The sequence below is a fragment of the Callithrix jacchus genome, chromosome 2, assembly GCF_049354715.1.
Source record: "Callithrix jacchus isolate 240 chromosome 2, calJac240_pri, whole genome shotgun sequence".
Taxonomy (NCBI): Eukaryota; Metazoa; Chordata; class Mammalia; order Primates; family Cebidae; genus Callithrix; species Callithrix jacchus.
Window position 1 is genome coordinate 26,108,073 of NC_133503.1, and position 16,075 is coordinate 26,124,147.

Sequence of the window (16,075 nt, forward strand, 5' to 3'; positions counted from 1 at the left end):
AGGGCTGGACTTGAGACTGAACGAGATTTGGACAGTGGGCCAGCCCAGGGGATTGAAGGGACAGAGCATTTGGGCTAGCCCAGTGGGACGAACAAAACCACGATTTCAAATGATCCCCATGCAGTTGGTCCCAGACGCTCTGTGGGGGAGGGGCATCCACCATTACCGAGGCAACCCGCCCCAACTGAGATACACACCCACTGCTGATGCAGCCAGCTGTTGCCGAGGCAACCCGTCCCTACTGAGATACACGCCCACTGCTGACGCAGCCTGCCGTTGCCGAGGCAACCCGCTACAACAGAGAGACTCCGCCTCAGGGCGTGGCAGAGACCACAGCTGAAGAGCAGACCCTGCCCCAACAGGGCAAGCCTCACAACAGCAGAGCGGAGCCTCAGCAGGCAAACAGTGGCTAATCTGCCTCCTAGCTGGGCAGGACACCTCAACGAACATCCAAAAATAAAGCCCGAACCCCCCAACACAGAGCATTTGAGAAAAAAAGGGTTTTTTTAATGAGCTCTGTTGCAGCAGAATCAAACATAGCAGCCTAACAGCCCTGAATGAACAACAGAGATCACAGCTCAGCAATTGAGCTCCTATAAAGTACAGACTGTCTCCTCAAGCAGCTCCCTGACCCCTCTATATCCAAAAGACTGACATTTGGCAGGCATCACCCTGGGACAAAGATAGCAGAAAAAGAAACTGGTAGCATCCCTCACTGTGCCACAGCTGCTAGAGGTGCACCCCAGACAAGCAGGGCCTAAAGTGGACCTCAGCAGTCGTACAGCGAAGGGGCTAGACTGGTAGAAGGAAAACCAAGTAACAGAAATACTTCATCATCAACAATCTGGGTGTCCACTCAGAGACCCAATCAAAAAGTCAGCAACGACGCAGACGACAAGCGGATAAATCCACAAAGATGGGAAGAAACCAGCGAAAAAGGAGGAAAACACCCAAAACCAGAACACCTTGCCTCCTAGAAAGGACCAAAACTCCTCACCAGCAAGGGAACAAAGCTGGACGGAGAATGACTGTGACAAAATGATGGAATTAGACTTCAGAAGGTGGATAATGAGAAACTTTTGTGAGCTAAAAGAACATGTATTAAATCAATGCAAAGAAACTAAGGAACTTGAAAAAAGATATGAGGAAATGATAACAAGAATGGATACCTTAGAGAGGAATATGAATGAATTAAAGGAGCTGAAAAACACAATACGAGAACTTCGCGAAGCATGCACAAGTTTCAATAGCCGAATTGACCAAGCAGAAGAAAGAATATCTGAAGTCGAAGACCACTCAATGAAATAAAACGAGAAACCAAGATTAGAGAAAAAAGTGCAAAAAGGAATGAACAAAGTCTCCAAGAAATGTGGGACTATGTGAAAAGACCTAACCTACGTTTGATAGGTGTACCAGAAGGGGACGAAGAGAATGAATCCAAGCTGGAAAATACTCTTCAGGACATCATCCAGGAAAATTTCCCCCACCTAGCAAGACAGGCCAACACTCAAACACAGGAAATACAGAGAACACCACAAAGATATTCCGCAAGAAGAGCAACCCCAAGGCAAATAATCGTCAGATTCAACAAGGTTGAAATAAAGGAGAAAATACTAAGGGCAGCCAGAGAGAAAGGTCGGGTCACCCACAAAGGGAAGCCCATCAGACTCACAGCAGATCTCTCGGCAGAAACACTACAAGCCAGAAGAGAGTGGGGGCCAATATTCAACATCCTTAAAGAAAAGAACTTTCAACCCAGAATTTCATATCCAGCCAAACTGAGCTTCAGAAGTGAAGGAAAAATAAAATCCTTTGCGAACAAGCAAGTACTCAGAGATTGTGTCACCACCAGGCCTGCTTTACAAGAGCTCCTAAAAGAGGCACTACACATAGAAAGGAACAACCAGCACCAGCCATTCCAAAATCACACTGAATGCTAAAGAGCATCAACATAATGAAGAATCTACAACAACTAACAGGCAAAACAGCCACTTAGCATCAAAATGGCAGTATCAAATTCACACATAACAATATTAACCCTAAATGTAAATGGACTAAATGCACCAATCAAAAGACACAGACTGGCAAATTGGATAAAAATCCAAAACCCATCAGTGTGCTGTATCCAGGAAACCCATCTCACATGCAAGGATAAACAAAGGCTTAAAATAAAGGGATGAGGAAGATTTACCAAGCAAATGGAGAGCAAAAAAAAGCAGGAGTTGCAATTCTCATCTCTGATAAAATAGACTTTAAAGCAACAAAGATCAAAAGAGACAAAGAAGGCCATTACATAATGGTAAAAGGATCGATACAACAAGAAGAGCTAATGATCCTAAACATATATGGACCCAATGCAGGAGCACCCAGATACATAAGGCAAGTTCTTAATGACTTACAAAAGGACTTAGACTCCCACACAATAATAGTGGGAGACTTTAACACTCCACTGTCAATATTAGACAGATCAACCAGACAGAAAATCAACAAGGATATCCAGGGCTTGAACTCAGACCTGGAAGAAGCAAACCTGATAGACATTTACAGAACTCTCCACCCCAAATCCACAGAATACACATTCTTCTCAGCACCACATCACACCTACTCTAAACTTGACCACATAATTGGAAGTAAAGCACTGCTCAACAAATGCAAAACAACTGAAATCATAACAAACAGCCTCTCAGACCATAGCGCAATCAAGTTAGAACTCAGAATACAGAAACCAACCCAGAATCACACAGCTTCATGGAAACTGAACAACTGGCTCTTGAATGTTGACTGGGTAAACAATGAAATGAAGACAGAAATAAAGAAGTTCTTCGAAACCAATGAGAATGAAGACACAACATGCCAGAACCTCTGGGACACATTTAAAGCAGTCTCTAGAGGAAAGTATATAGCAATAAGTGCCCATATGAGGAGAATGGAGAGATCCAAAATTGACACCCTATCATCAAAATTGAAAGAGCTAGAGGAGCAAGATCAAAAAAACTCAAAACCCAGCAGAAGACAAGAAATAACTAAGATCAGAGCTGAACTGAAGGAGATTGAGACACAAAAAAACCTTCAAAAAATCAATAAATCCAAGAGCTGGTTTTTTGAGAAGATCAACAAAATAGACAGACCACTAGCCAGATTGATTAAAAAGAAAAGAGAGAACAACCAAATAGATGCAATAAAAAATGATAAAGGGGAAATCAGCACAGACTCCACAGAAATTCAAACCATCATCAGAGAATATTACAAACAACTCTAGGCACATAAACTAGTAAACCTGGAAGAAATGGATAAATTCCTGGACTCCTGTGTCCTCCCAAGCCTAAACCAGGAGGAAGCTGAAACTATGAATAGACCAATAACAAGGTCAGAAGTCGAGGCACCAATTAAGAGCCTACCACTCAAAAAAAGCCCAGGTCCAGGCGGATTCACAGCCGAATTCTACCAGACACACAAAGAGGAGCTGGTACCATTCCTTCTAAAACTATTTCAAACAATCCAAAAAGAGGGAAGCCTTCCCAAATCATTTTACGAGACTAACATCATTCTGATACCAAAACCCAGCAGAGACCCAACAAGAAAAGAAAACTTCAGGCCAATATCCATGATGAACATAGATGCAAAAATCTTCAATAAAATATTGGCAAGCCGATTGCAACAGCAAATCAAAAAACTTATTCATCATGATCAAGTAGGATTCATCCCGGGGATGCAAGGCTGGTTCAACATACGCAAGTCTATCAACGTAATTCACCACATAAACAGAACCAAAAACAAAAACCACATGATGGTCTCAATCGACACAGAGAAGGCATTTGACAAAATTCAACAGCCCTTTATGCTAAAAACCCTCAATAAACTCTGTATCGATGGAACATATCTCAAAGTAATAAAAGCTATTTATGACAAACCAACAGCCAATATCATACTGAATGGGCAAAAACTGGAAGCATTCCCTTTGAAATCTGGCACTAGACAAGGATGCCCTCTTTCACCACTCCTATTCAATATAGTACTGGAAGTTCTAGCCAGAGCAATCAGGCAAGAAAAAGAAATAAAGGGTATTCAAATAGGAAAGGTGGAAGCCAAATTGTCTCTATTTGCAGACGACATGATAGTATACCTAGAAGACCCCATCGCCTCAGCCCAAAAACTCCTGAAACTGATAAGCAACTTCAGCAAAGTCTCAGGATATAAAATCAATGTGCAAAAATCACAAGCATTCGTCTACACCAATAACAGACTTAAAGAAAGCCAAATCAAGAACGAACTGCCATTCACAATTGCTACAAAAAGAATAAAATACTTTGGAATACAACTCACAAGGAACGTAAGGGACCTCTTCAAGGAGAACTACAAACCACTGCTCAACGAAATCAGAGAGGACACAAACAGATGGAGAAACATTCCATGTTCGTGGTTAGGAAGAATTAATATCGTGAAAATGGCTATACTGCCCAAAGTAATTTACAGAATCAACGCTATCCCCATCAAGCTACCATTGACTTTCTTCACAGAACTGGAAAAAACCACCATGAACTTCGTATGGAACCAAAAGAGAGCCCGCATAGCCAAGTCAATTCTAAGCAAAAAGAACACAGCGGGGGGCATCACACTACCGGATTTCAAACTATGCTACAAGGCTACAGTAATCAAAACAGCATGGTACTGGTACCAAAACAGAGATATAGACCAATGGAACAAAACAGAGACACCGGAGGCAACACAACATATCTACAACTATACAATCTTTGATAAACCTGACAAAAACAAGCAATGGGGAAAGGATTCCCTGTTCAACAAATGGTGTTGGGAAAACTGGCTAGCCATGTGCAGAAAGCAGAAACTGGACCCCTTCCTAACACCTTACACTAAAATTAACTCCAGATGGATTAAAGACTTAAACATAAGACCTGGCACGATTAAAAACCCTAGAAGGAAATCTAGGCAAAACTATCCAGCACATAGGAGTAGGCAAGGACTTCATGAACAAAACACCAAAATAGACAAATGGGACCTAATGAAACTCCACAGCTTCTGCACGGCAAAAGAAACAGTCACTAGAGTGAATCGGCAACCAACAGAATGGGAAAAAATTTTTGCAGTTTACCCATCAGACAAAGGGCTGATATCAAGAATTTACAAAGAACTCAAACAGATTTACAGGAAAAAAACAAACAAGCCCATTCAAAAGTGGGCAAAGGATATGAACAGACACTTTATGAAAGAAGACATATATGAGGCCAACATTCATATGAAAAAATGCTCATCGTCACTGGTCATCAGAGAGATGCAAATCAAAACCACATTGAGATACCATCTCACGCCAGTTAGAATGGCGATCATTAAAAAATCTGGAGACAACAGATGCTGGAGAGGATGTGGAGAAAAAGGAACACTTTTACACGGTTGGTGGGAGTGTAAATTAGTTCAACCATTGTGGAAGACGGTGTGGCGATTCCTCAAGGCCTTAGAAATAGAAATTCCATTTGACCCAGCAATCCCATTACTGGGTATATATCCAAAAGACTATAAATCGTTCTACTATAAGGACACATGTACACGAATGTTCATTGCAGCACTGTTTACAATAGCAAAGACCTGGAATCAACCCAAATGCCCACTGATGATAGACTGGATTGGAAAAATGTGGCACATATACACCATGGAATATTATGCAGCAATCAGAAATGATGAGTTTGTGTCGTTTGTAGGGACATGGATGAATCTGGAGAACATCATCCTCAGCAAACTGACACAAGAACAGAAAATGAAACACCGCATATTCTCACTCATAGGCAGGTGATGAAAAATGAGAACACATGGACACAGAAAGGGGAGTACTAAACACTGGGGTCTATTGGGGGGAAAAGGGGAGGGCTAGTGGGAGGGGGAGGTGGGGAGGGATAGCCTGGGGAGAAATGCCAAATGTGGTGAAGGGGAGAAGCAAAGCAAAGCACACTGCCATGTGCGTACCTATGCAACTGTCTTGCGTGCGCTGCTCATGTAACCCAAAACCTAAAATCCAATAAAAAATTTAACAAAAAAAAAAAAAGATTACTCTATCTATGGTTCTCTCTCACCTTTAAAGAAAGGTACTGGCTGGAGCATTGATGCCCATGATGAGAAAAGAAAGAAGATTGAATTATCCTGACACCTCTAAACAGGGGAGAGGAATCAAAGCACCTCCTTGCACTGCTCACAGGGACCCAGAATCATGTAGGAGGGACCAACAGGAGAGGCTGTAGCTGTCTCAATGAATGGACAATTATAGCAACAAAAAGTACTTACAGAAAAAATCTGTTCTGCTCCCAATCCAATACTTTAAACCCTAACTACATTTTTCTCAAAAAAGCTTTAGAATCAGAATGACCTGAATTTAAATCCTTAATATCTATGCCTCGTATATAATTTGGGCAAATTATCTTTTGCTTATTACCCTCTGTTTGGCAAAATGAGGATTATACCTGCCTCATAGAGTGCTTATAAAACTTTGAGTAAATACATGTAAACCATATGGTTATTCTATAAATATTATTAATAATGTCCTCAGAATTACTTAGAAGAAGAAATTAAGGGGTTTATTATCTGAAGTACATAATAATATAAACCAGTAAACATTTATTATAGACCTGCTATGTGTCCTTCAAGATTTTGGATGCCATAGAGTATGTGAAAGTTATATTTGCCACATTAACCAAATAATAGATTATTTTTTTGAGGAGGGGTCAGACTCTCTCTCCATTGCCCAGGCTGGAATGCAGTGATGTGATCTCGGCTTACTGCAGCCTCCGCCTCCTGGGTTCAAGCAATTCTCATGCCTCAGTCTCCCAAGCAGCTGGGATTACAGGCCTGTGCCACCATGCCTAGCTAATTTTTGTATTTTGAGCAGAGAAAGAGTTTCACCATGTTGGCCAGGCCAGTCTCGAACTCCTGGGCTCAAGCAATCTGCCTGCCTTGGCCTCCCAAAGGGCTGGAAATAATGGCATGAGCCACCATGCCCAGCCAAATAGTAAATTTCTGAGGATGATAAACTAAACTACAAGCACTAGAAAAAGTGAAAAGGTGAGATCTCCATAGAAGGCAGGGACAAGAAGTGAGAAACAGGAGATAAGTCTTAAAGAATGAGCAGATAGGAGAAAAAAGCAAGAGGACAGAACAACACACAGAGGGAATCAGGGATGTAGGGTATGTGTTTATGTGAGAGATACAGAGAAAAGAGAAAGGACCATATCTTGGGTTCCCAATGAGTGCTGATACTGCATTAATTGCTTTACATAGTAATCACATTTAATCCTAAGAATAACTCTGCAAGGTATTATCCCATTTTACAGAGAAGGAAACTTAGGATCAGAGAAATTAGAATGCAGAGCTTTTAGTGACAGTCAGGATTTGAAATGAAGAGTGTCTAATCCGGTATTTAAAATTTCTTTTTCAATTCCATGTCTGCCAAAGTAAAGATAAACATGATCAGACTGGAGTGCAGTGATTCTGTTGAGGAAAAAGTGCTTTTATGTTCAGAAGTCTCTGAATGTCTATTTTGTGAAACGATTCTAAATTTTCTTTAATTCCAAAATTGAGGTAAATGTCCCATTAGCTACTCTCTTTGATGTGTAGGAATTTAGCTCTTTTCCCCATAGGCAAAACTTGTAAAATTTTCAGGAACCCCTGGAAAGCCTACAATTCCCATCACATACAAAACCCCCTTCTTACCTACCTCCAAATCCTAGTAAATTGTATTTCTCACTCTAGGAGGAACTGATTTTCATTGGTATTCATCTGAAGTAGGGAAGGTCATGATTTAGAACATTGAAAATGTGTTGTCTAAAGAGCAGTTTGTATCTTGCTTCAGAGAGATCTTTAAAGATGCCTTGGTTTAGCTGACTTTTCTTACCCTCTTGGTCCAAGAAACATTCTCCAGGGAGAAAGTGAATTTCAAATCTGCACACTGCAGAGGCTCTGGGGCGGTCAATTGCAGAATGCAGAACAGCCTGTGTCTTCTCTTTTGAGATAAACAGAATCTGCGAAGTTTTGAAGGAAAAGTTTTTGAGCAATCTTCATAGCAAGGGTGTCAGGTTTGGGAAAGATTTTTTTTATTGTGTGGCAAATATACAATTTACTAACTTGCCTGGACCATTCTATTATGCAACCAAAAAACAAGGCTCCATGCCAGTCTAAAAACCAGCATGTTTCAATTTGAAAGCCATCCTGACTCTAGCCTTGATCCCCACTAAGAGAATGTATTTTTTATTTCCCAGGTGCTCCCCCAAGCTTTGAATATGATATGTAAATATTCTCAATTAGTCTATTCATTAGTTTTTTATTGCCAAAGTGTGTCCGTGACAGGAGGTTTATTTTTTAAATGGGATGTACGGAGAAATGAATTATTCTGCAGTTTCCTGAGAAAACATTCAGGAGAATCTGGAAGTGTTTAAAGTATATTTAATTACTCAGGCACAGACATTATCAAAGCATGCAGTGACTCCATATATCCCCTCCTAACATCTCAAAACGCATCAACTCTAACTCTGGATTTTATAATGTAAATTTATTTTTATTTTTTATTAATTTATTTTTTTGGAGACAGAGTCTCGCTCTGTCTGCCTACACTGGAGTACAATGGCGTGATCTTGGCTCACTACAACCCCCGCCCCCAGGTTCAAGTGATTCTCCTGCCTCAGCCTCCCCAGTAGCTGCTATTACAGGTGTGTGTCACCACACCCAGCTAATTTTTGTATTTTTAGTAGGGATGGGATTTCGGCATGTTGGCTAGGCTGCTCTTGAACTCCTGACCTCAGGTAATCTACCTGCCTCAGCCTCCCAAAGTGCTGGGATTACAAGCATGAGCCACCATGCCCGGCCCTATGCTGGGATTACAGGCATGAGCCACTGCACCTGTCCCTATACTATAAATATTTTTATATAAAATTGTCTGAAGAAAACAAAGACTGTACTCAAGGGAGCAAATGTTAGGCCAACCTTTGCTGTCACTAATGCTGGCCAGGGTCATGAATATTCATGCAGAATACTTTTCTAAAAGTCACATGGAGTGAATATCACTTCTTTTTTCTTTCCCCAACATTTTCCCACTCTGACTAGAATAATTCAAAACTTTGGGCTCGGCATCAACGAGATTACAGACATTTGTATGTTTCTATTGCAATGAATGGCCATGTCTGAAACTTACAGGACGTCCTTTCTGGGTAAAGGTGCTGGAGAAGCAAGAAGCTTTCATGACCTGAGCTCCACTCAGGTGGTGAGAAAATGAAGGTGACCCAAGAAGAGAATGACCAAAAGCCACAGGTCTAAGAAACTAAAAGAATAAACCTCGGCTGGGCACAGTGGCTCACACCTGTAATCCCAGCACTTTGGGAGGCTGAGGCAGGCAGATCATGAGGTCAGGAGTTCAAGACCAGCTGGGCCAAGATGTTGAAACCCTATCTCTATTAAAAAAAAAATACAAAAATTAGCCAGGTGCAGTGACAGGCGTCTGTAATCCTACCTACTCAGGAGGCTGAGACAGGAGAATCACTTGAACCCAGGGGACAGAGGTTGCAACGAGCCCAGATCGCACCAATGCACTCTAGCCTGGTGACAGAGTAAGACTCCGTCTCAAAAAAAAAAAAAGAATAAATCTCTAACCTTGGAAAAACAGTGCTATTTATTAAACACATGTACCAGGCCTATGTGTTTGGCAAACATTAGTTTAATCTCCACAATTGCATGGGGGCAGCATCATTATCACCTACTTTTCATAAGTGAGGAAAGTGAGGCACAGTTAGGAAGTAGTGGAGCCAGGGTTGGACTCCAGAGATCGCATTCTTAGCCACAATGCAAGCTGTTTTACTCAGTATTCTCCATAAAGACAACCGATCAGTTATATACTGGCATAGGAAAGACATTTACTATGAGGGATTGGTGATTATGGATGATTATGAGTATGTGATTATGGATTACATGGATTACATGATTATAGAGACTGAAAAAGCTGGAGGCCCAGGAAAGCCAGTGGTACAGTTTTAGCCTAAGCCCAAAGGCCTGCAAGCCAGTAGAGCCAAGGGTATGAGTCCTGGTCCAAGTCCAAAGGCTTGAGAACCAGGTGTGCTAATGTCCAAGGGCAGGAGAATAGGGAGGGCCCAGCTAAGCATTCACCCTTCCTCTGCCTTTTTGTTCTTTTCAGCTCCTCCACAGGTTGAATGATACCTCAACACACTGGTGAGAATAACCTCTACTTAGTCTACTGATTGAAATGCTAATCTTTTCCAGAAACCCTCACAGACACATCCAGAAATGTTTTGCAAACTATCTGGGCATCCCTTAGCCAAGCCAAGTGGAAACACAAAATGAATCTTCACTTGAGTTCATCTCTTTCTATTACTTTTTAGACTCTAGGCCCCATGAGATAAAAGACTTCATCCATCTTCTTCATTTGTGTATCTCCAAAATCCTAGAACAGTGTCTGGCAAATATTAGGTGCCCAATAAATGTTTCATTACTTAATTATATAAGTAAATGATGAAAACATGAATAAATGGAATTCTCAATCTCCACAATCATGTAACATAATCACATAATCATAATCATCCATAATCACCAATCCCTCATAGTAAATGGCTTTCATATGCCAGTATATAACCGATTGGCTTTTCCCCCTCGATCTTCAAATTTATTGGGTATAGAAAACAGGCCATTCTTAGGTGCATGAAAGGCACTATCAAATGAACAAACCCTGTTCCACCTGTTTCTCTGATGTGGACCCAGACAGTGGACATATACAATAGAATTGTCCTTCTCACCCCACCCTCATGGACATTTTTCCTGTTTTATATATAACCCTGACTAGCCCCTAATATATAATTTCCTGACACCATTCTTTTCTAGCATTTAACTAAACTGAATTTTAGAACAATGAAGAGAAAACAATTCCGCCTCTTCACATTTATCCATTGTCTCTCAGTGTGAGGTCCACGGAACTTCTGCTTTAGAACCAAGTGAGATGTTTGTTGGAGATGGAATTTCAGGGTCCTATTTCAGACCTTCTGCATCAGAATCTCAGAGCTTGGGGCCCAGGAATATGGATGCTTAATCAGCTTTTTTTTTTTTCAGACAGAATCTTACTATGTCACCCAAACTGGAATGCAGTGGTGCAATCACAGCTCATAGCAGCCTCAATCTCCCAAGTTAAAGCAATCCTCCCATTACAGCCTCCTAGGTAGCTGGGACTAGAGGCATACAGGTGTCACCATGCTCAGTGAAGTTTTTTATTTTTTTGTAGAGAAGAGGTGTCATTATGTTGCTCAGGCTGGTCTCGAACTCCTGAGCTCAAGCAATCCTCTTACTTCAGCCTCCCAAAGAATTGAGATTACAGGCATGAGCCAACCCGCCCAGCCTTAACCAGCTTTCTGTGTGATTATTATACAGACTTGTTCTTGGCAAACACAAGAATCTCTCCCTCCATAAAAGAAGCCGTACACTACTTTTTTCAACAGCCCCTAACATTGGGCACCAGTATTCAGAAAATCTCTCTTGAGGTTAGCTTCTTTCCCAATGCCAAACTGTTAATCTCTTCCAACGTCTGATGTCTCCAGTTTCTACCCTGCTGCCTCCCACTGGTTTTCAAAACTCTGCCCAGCTCCTTTGGCTGAACTGTGTGTCTGACTTGACTTGAGCTTCTCTCCTGGATGCCTGCTGTGTGGCCTTCCTAGGTGGCCCTTGAGTAGTACTGTCCCATAGTATATCTGGCTTTGGCTCATGGAACCCCAGGACTATCCAACACCTGGTCCCCATTTCTAGGGCAAGAATTTGAACATCAGTGAACTGATCCATATTACTTGGGGAGCATCTCTTCTCCCAAATATTGTTATTCAAAAGAAAGATATTATAAGGCTTAAGAATACAGGTTCTAATATCAGACAGAACCTACATCTCAGCTTGACTGCTTAGTAGCTGTGACCTTGAACAAGTTATTTTTCTTTTCTGCTCCCAGTTTCTCCATTCACAATAGTATCTCCTTTATAGGATGGTTGTAAGGATGAAATACACATGTGTAGAGCACTCAAAACAGTGTCTGGTCCACAGTAAATGCTCAATAAGTGTTTGTTGCTGCTGCTGCTGCTGCTGTTCTTGCTGTTGCTGTTATTTATGTGAAATGTGATTCCAGGAGCATCCAAGGACAGACTTAGAGTTGGGAAATAGATATCATGAATATGAACTCTAAGGGGAAATCAATGAAAAAAAGAGTTCTATCTCCCATTCTTGCTGCATGTGCTATGTGAAGAAGGACAGATTCATACATATAAAAATGATCTTCTTTTCTCTCAGTGATGTTAGCAGCAGAATCTTCTCCCTCTTTAACTCCTTAAATACAAAACCTACATCATAAAGACTTCATATTCCCCCTTTAAGACGTTAAGAGGTCCAGAATAAGTTACTGTGGTATCGAAGTTACTTTGAACTGAAGGCATTTGAGTTCCTGAAATCCTTTATCTGCCTAAAAGAAGATGCTCTCAAAAGAACTAATAACTTTATTGTCTTAAGTCCCCTCCCTAGAACTCTTAATGTTCTCTTCCTGGAGAGAGATGTCAGCACCACACCCAGACACTGTCAGAAGTTATTACATCTTCCTTCCCTCTCTCTCTCTCTCTCTCTCTCTCTCTCTCTCTCTCTCTCCCTCCCTCCTCCCCATGTGTGTGTTGCTTACACACACACACACACACACACACACACGTTTTAAATGCATGCAATATTCATAAACAAATACATAAGAACCCAGCAAGAGCGCTATCTCCTTGGAAGGAAAGGAAGATGGGGTGGGGAGAAAAAGACTTGCCTTTTATGGATATCCTTTGGAATCCTTTTAATTTTGAACCATGTACCTATTCACAAACTATATAAATATTGCAGCAAAATGTTTAATTTATAGTAATTCCCATAATAGAAACAATAGCTATAATATTAGACTATGTAAGAACACAATGAATATGTTTTATACATTTAACATACATAAGCAACTGTAATTCTGATGAGATTAAAGCAAAAAACCTGCATTACTGTGATACCTGAGAATTTCTTCAAAATAATACAGGAGGAGGAGAAATGGTAACTAAAAAAGCAATTGGTAATTGTTGAAGCTGATGGTGGGTACATGGGGTTCCTTATACTTTCATAAAGTATATTGGGGTTCTATCTACTTTTGAAAATAACTAAAATTTTCCTTAATAAAAAGGTTTTTTTTTTCAGCTTCACTAAGAGTCTATAATTAAGTAGTCAGGTTATTTATAGGGCTCTAAAGTAGATCAAATTGATCCCAGGATATGAAGCTCGTGAGGGCACAGTAAAGGGGGAAAAATTTTTGCACTTCATTGGTATTTCGTACAAGCAGCAATGGCTTGCAGGCAGCCACAGGATTTAGACTAGGCTGGAGATAGAGGGCTCACTGAGACAGAAGGTGGTAGCACTGTCAGAAGTAACCATCTCAGACCATTCTAAACAAAGACCACCATTCCAGTAAGGTTGTCAAGCTTCAGCAACAGTAAATATGTCTCTTACTTTTAATTGGATCTTTCTCATAACTTCATGTTGATATTTGCCATCTGCATATTTTCAAAGACTAAGAAAAAGCTGTAGAATGATTTTCAGTTGATCTCAATATTTTCACATATTGAATAAATTCAGATATTCTGATATTATAACTTCCCAACAGATTTTTCCTGCGTGCTGCACAAACAAAGACCATGACATTGCAGTAAAGAAAGAGCTTAATTGATGTGAAGCTGACCATGCCATGCAGGGGAAAGAGTTATTACTCTAATTAGTCTCATGGAAGACCCACAGTCTAAGGGATATTTAAAGATAGGGTGGGGGAAGGGGCAGTGTGGCCAAGCAATAGGTGCTTGCTACTGATTGGCTGGCAGTACAATCATCAGGGTGTATGAAATGAGTCTCCTGAACTAAGGGGTTTCTGGCTGGGGCCACAGAAGTTGGTAGGTCCAGATAGAGCCATCATAGGTGTCAGACATATAAAAAAATCTAAAAAGATATCTCAAAAGCTCACACCTGTAATCCCAGCACTGTGGGAGGCCCAGGCAGGTGAATCACCTGAGGTCAGGAGTTCTAGACCATCCTGGCCAACATGGTAAAACCCTGTCTCTACTAAAAATACAAAACATATTCTGGGTGTGGTGGTGGGTACCTATAATCTCAGCTACTCAGGAGGCTGAGGCAGGAGAATCCCTTAAACCAAGGAGTTTGAAGTTGCAGTCAGCCAAGATTGTGCCATTGTACTCCAGCCTGGGCAACAAGAGTGAAACTCTGTCTTAAAAAAAAAAACAACAAAAACGTGTCTAAAAAGGTCAATCTTAGGTTCTACAAGAGTAATGTTATCTGCAGGAGCAACTGGGGAAGTTGCATATCCTGTGACCTCTGGAATAACACTGGCAGAATTCAGGCTCCTCTATGCTACTAGGCTCCTAGCCTCTCATTAGCTTTTCAAAGGCAGTTGAGTTTTGGGGAAGGGCTATTGTCATTTAAACTATAAACTAAATGTCTCCCAAAGTCAGCTTGGCTTAAGCCCAGGAATAATTAAAGCAGCTTGAAGGATAAAGAGGGAGGGTGGGTTAGATCAGATCTCTCCTACTGCCATAATTCTCTCACTGATACAATTTTTGCAAAAGTGCTTTCAAAAAAATTAAAGAATATGACAAAAATTATTAAAAATGCACACTTTGAATGAAGAGACCCCCCAAACAGGCTTTGTGTGAGCAACATAACTGTTTATTCACCTGGGTGCAGGTGGGCTAAGGTGGAAAAGGCCGTTAGCAAAGGGCAGTGGGATAGGAGTTGGTTTTATTTTATTTTATTTTTATTTATTTTTTTAATTTTTTATTGCATTTTAGGTTTTGGGGTACATGAGCAGAACATGCAAGACAGTTGCGTAGGTACACACATGGCAGTGTGTTTTGCTTCCTTTCTCCCATTCACCCACATTTGGCATTTCTCCCCAGGCTAAGGAGTTGGTTTTATAGGTTTGGGGTAGGCAGTGGAAAGTTACAGAGTAAGATCAGTTACAGTGACGGGGACGGGCATGGAGTATATGTTCCCATAAGTTCAGTTACAATGGTGGGATAAGAGCAGTTAAGATGGTAGGGTGGGGTGAGGAGTATTCACATGATCATAGTAACAGGTAAGATGGCAGGGTTGGGCGAGCGGCTTGTTGGGGAAGCTCCGCTGGGCAATCAGGGACAATGGCAAACACAGGCAGGGAGTTGGAGGACGGTGGGAGATGAACAGCCAAGGCAGATAGGACTTCAGACTTTCAGGCTCCAGGCTTGCATATGGAGACCTGACAAAAATACTATTCCTATTTTAAATTCAAGGTGCTCAAGAGTTCAACACATACATTTTCTATGACCAACTCACTCAGTTTCTCATTATGTTGCAGCTGGATTTCTGAGAAACCAGGATGAACCAGGCAAGCCTATACAAAGCTTATTTGACACAGATACTTCCAGGACCCAGCACTTACTTGCAATAAAGATGAGGGCTTCAAGATGTTACTGCTAAGTTTTTTGTTTGTTTGGTTGGTTGGTCATTTTGTTTTGTTTTTTTGAGATGGAGTTTTGCTCTGTTGCCAGGCTGAAGTGCAGTGGTACGACAGCTCACTGCAACTTCCGCCTCCAGGTTCAAGCGATTCCCCTGCCTCAGCCTCCCCAGTAGCTGGTACTACAGGTGTGCGCCACCATTCCCAGATAATTTTTTGTATTTTAGTAAAGACAGGGTTTTACCATGTTGGCCAGGATTATCTCAATCGCCTGACCTTGTGATCTGCCTGCCTCAGCCTCCCAAAGTGCTGGGATTACAGGTGTGAGCCACTGCACCCGGCCTTGTTGCTACTAAGTTTTTAAAATTATCCTTCATTGCTTATTGCTCTCTAAATGGTGATCCCTTTAAAAATACAGCATTTTCACATATAACCTTTCCTCTGGAAAGAATTAGGCATACTCTACCATTTCATTCACACACAAAATGTTAAAACTGAGTATATGCCCAGTTAGAGAGGGGACGTTAGATAAATGTT

At 41.2% G+C, this 16,075-nt stretch overlaps 1 long non-coding RNA gene across 4 annotated transcripts in view; it reads right to left on the bottom strand.

Annotated features, from left to right (window-relative positions):
• The window catches only part of LOC103789015 (uncharacterized), a 724,824-nt gene that overhangs the window by 624,241 nt on the left and 84,508 nt on the right, over nucleotides 1-16,075 (bottom strand). For all 4 annotated transcript variants that reach the window (XR_013530713.1, XR_013530714.1, XR_013530711.1 and 1 more), the window contains exon 2: nucleotides 7,895-8,021. This is a non-coding gene — a long non-coding RNA (uncharacterized LOC103789015). The remainder of the gene's footprint in view (nucleotides 1-7,894; nucleotides 8,022-16,075) is intronic.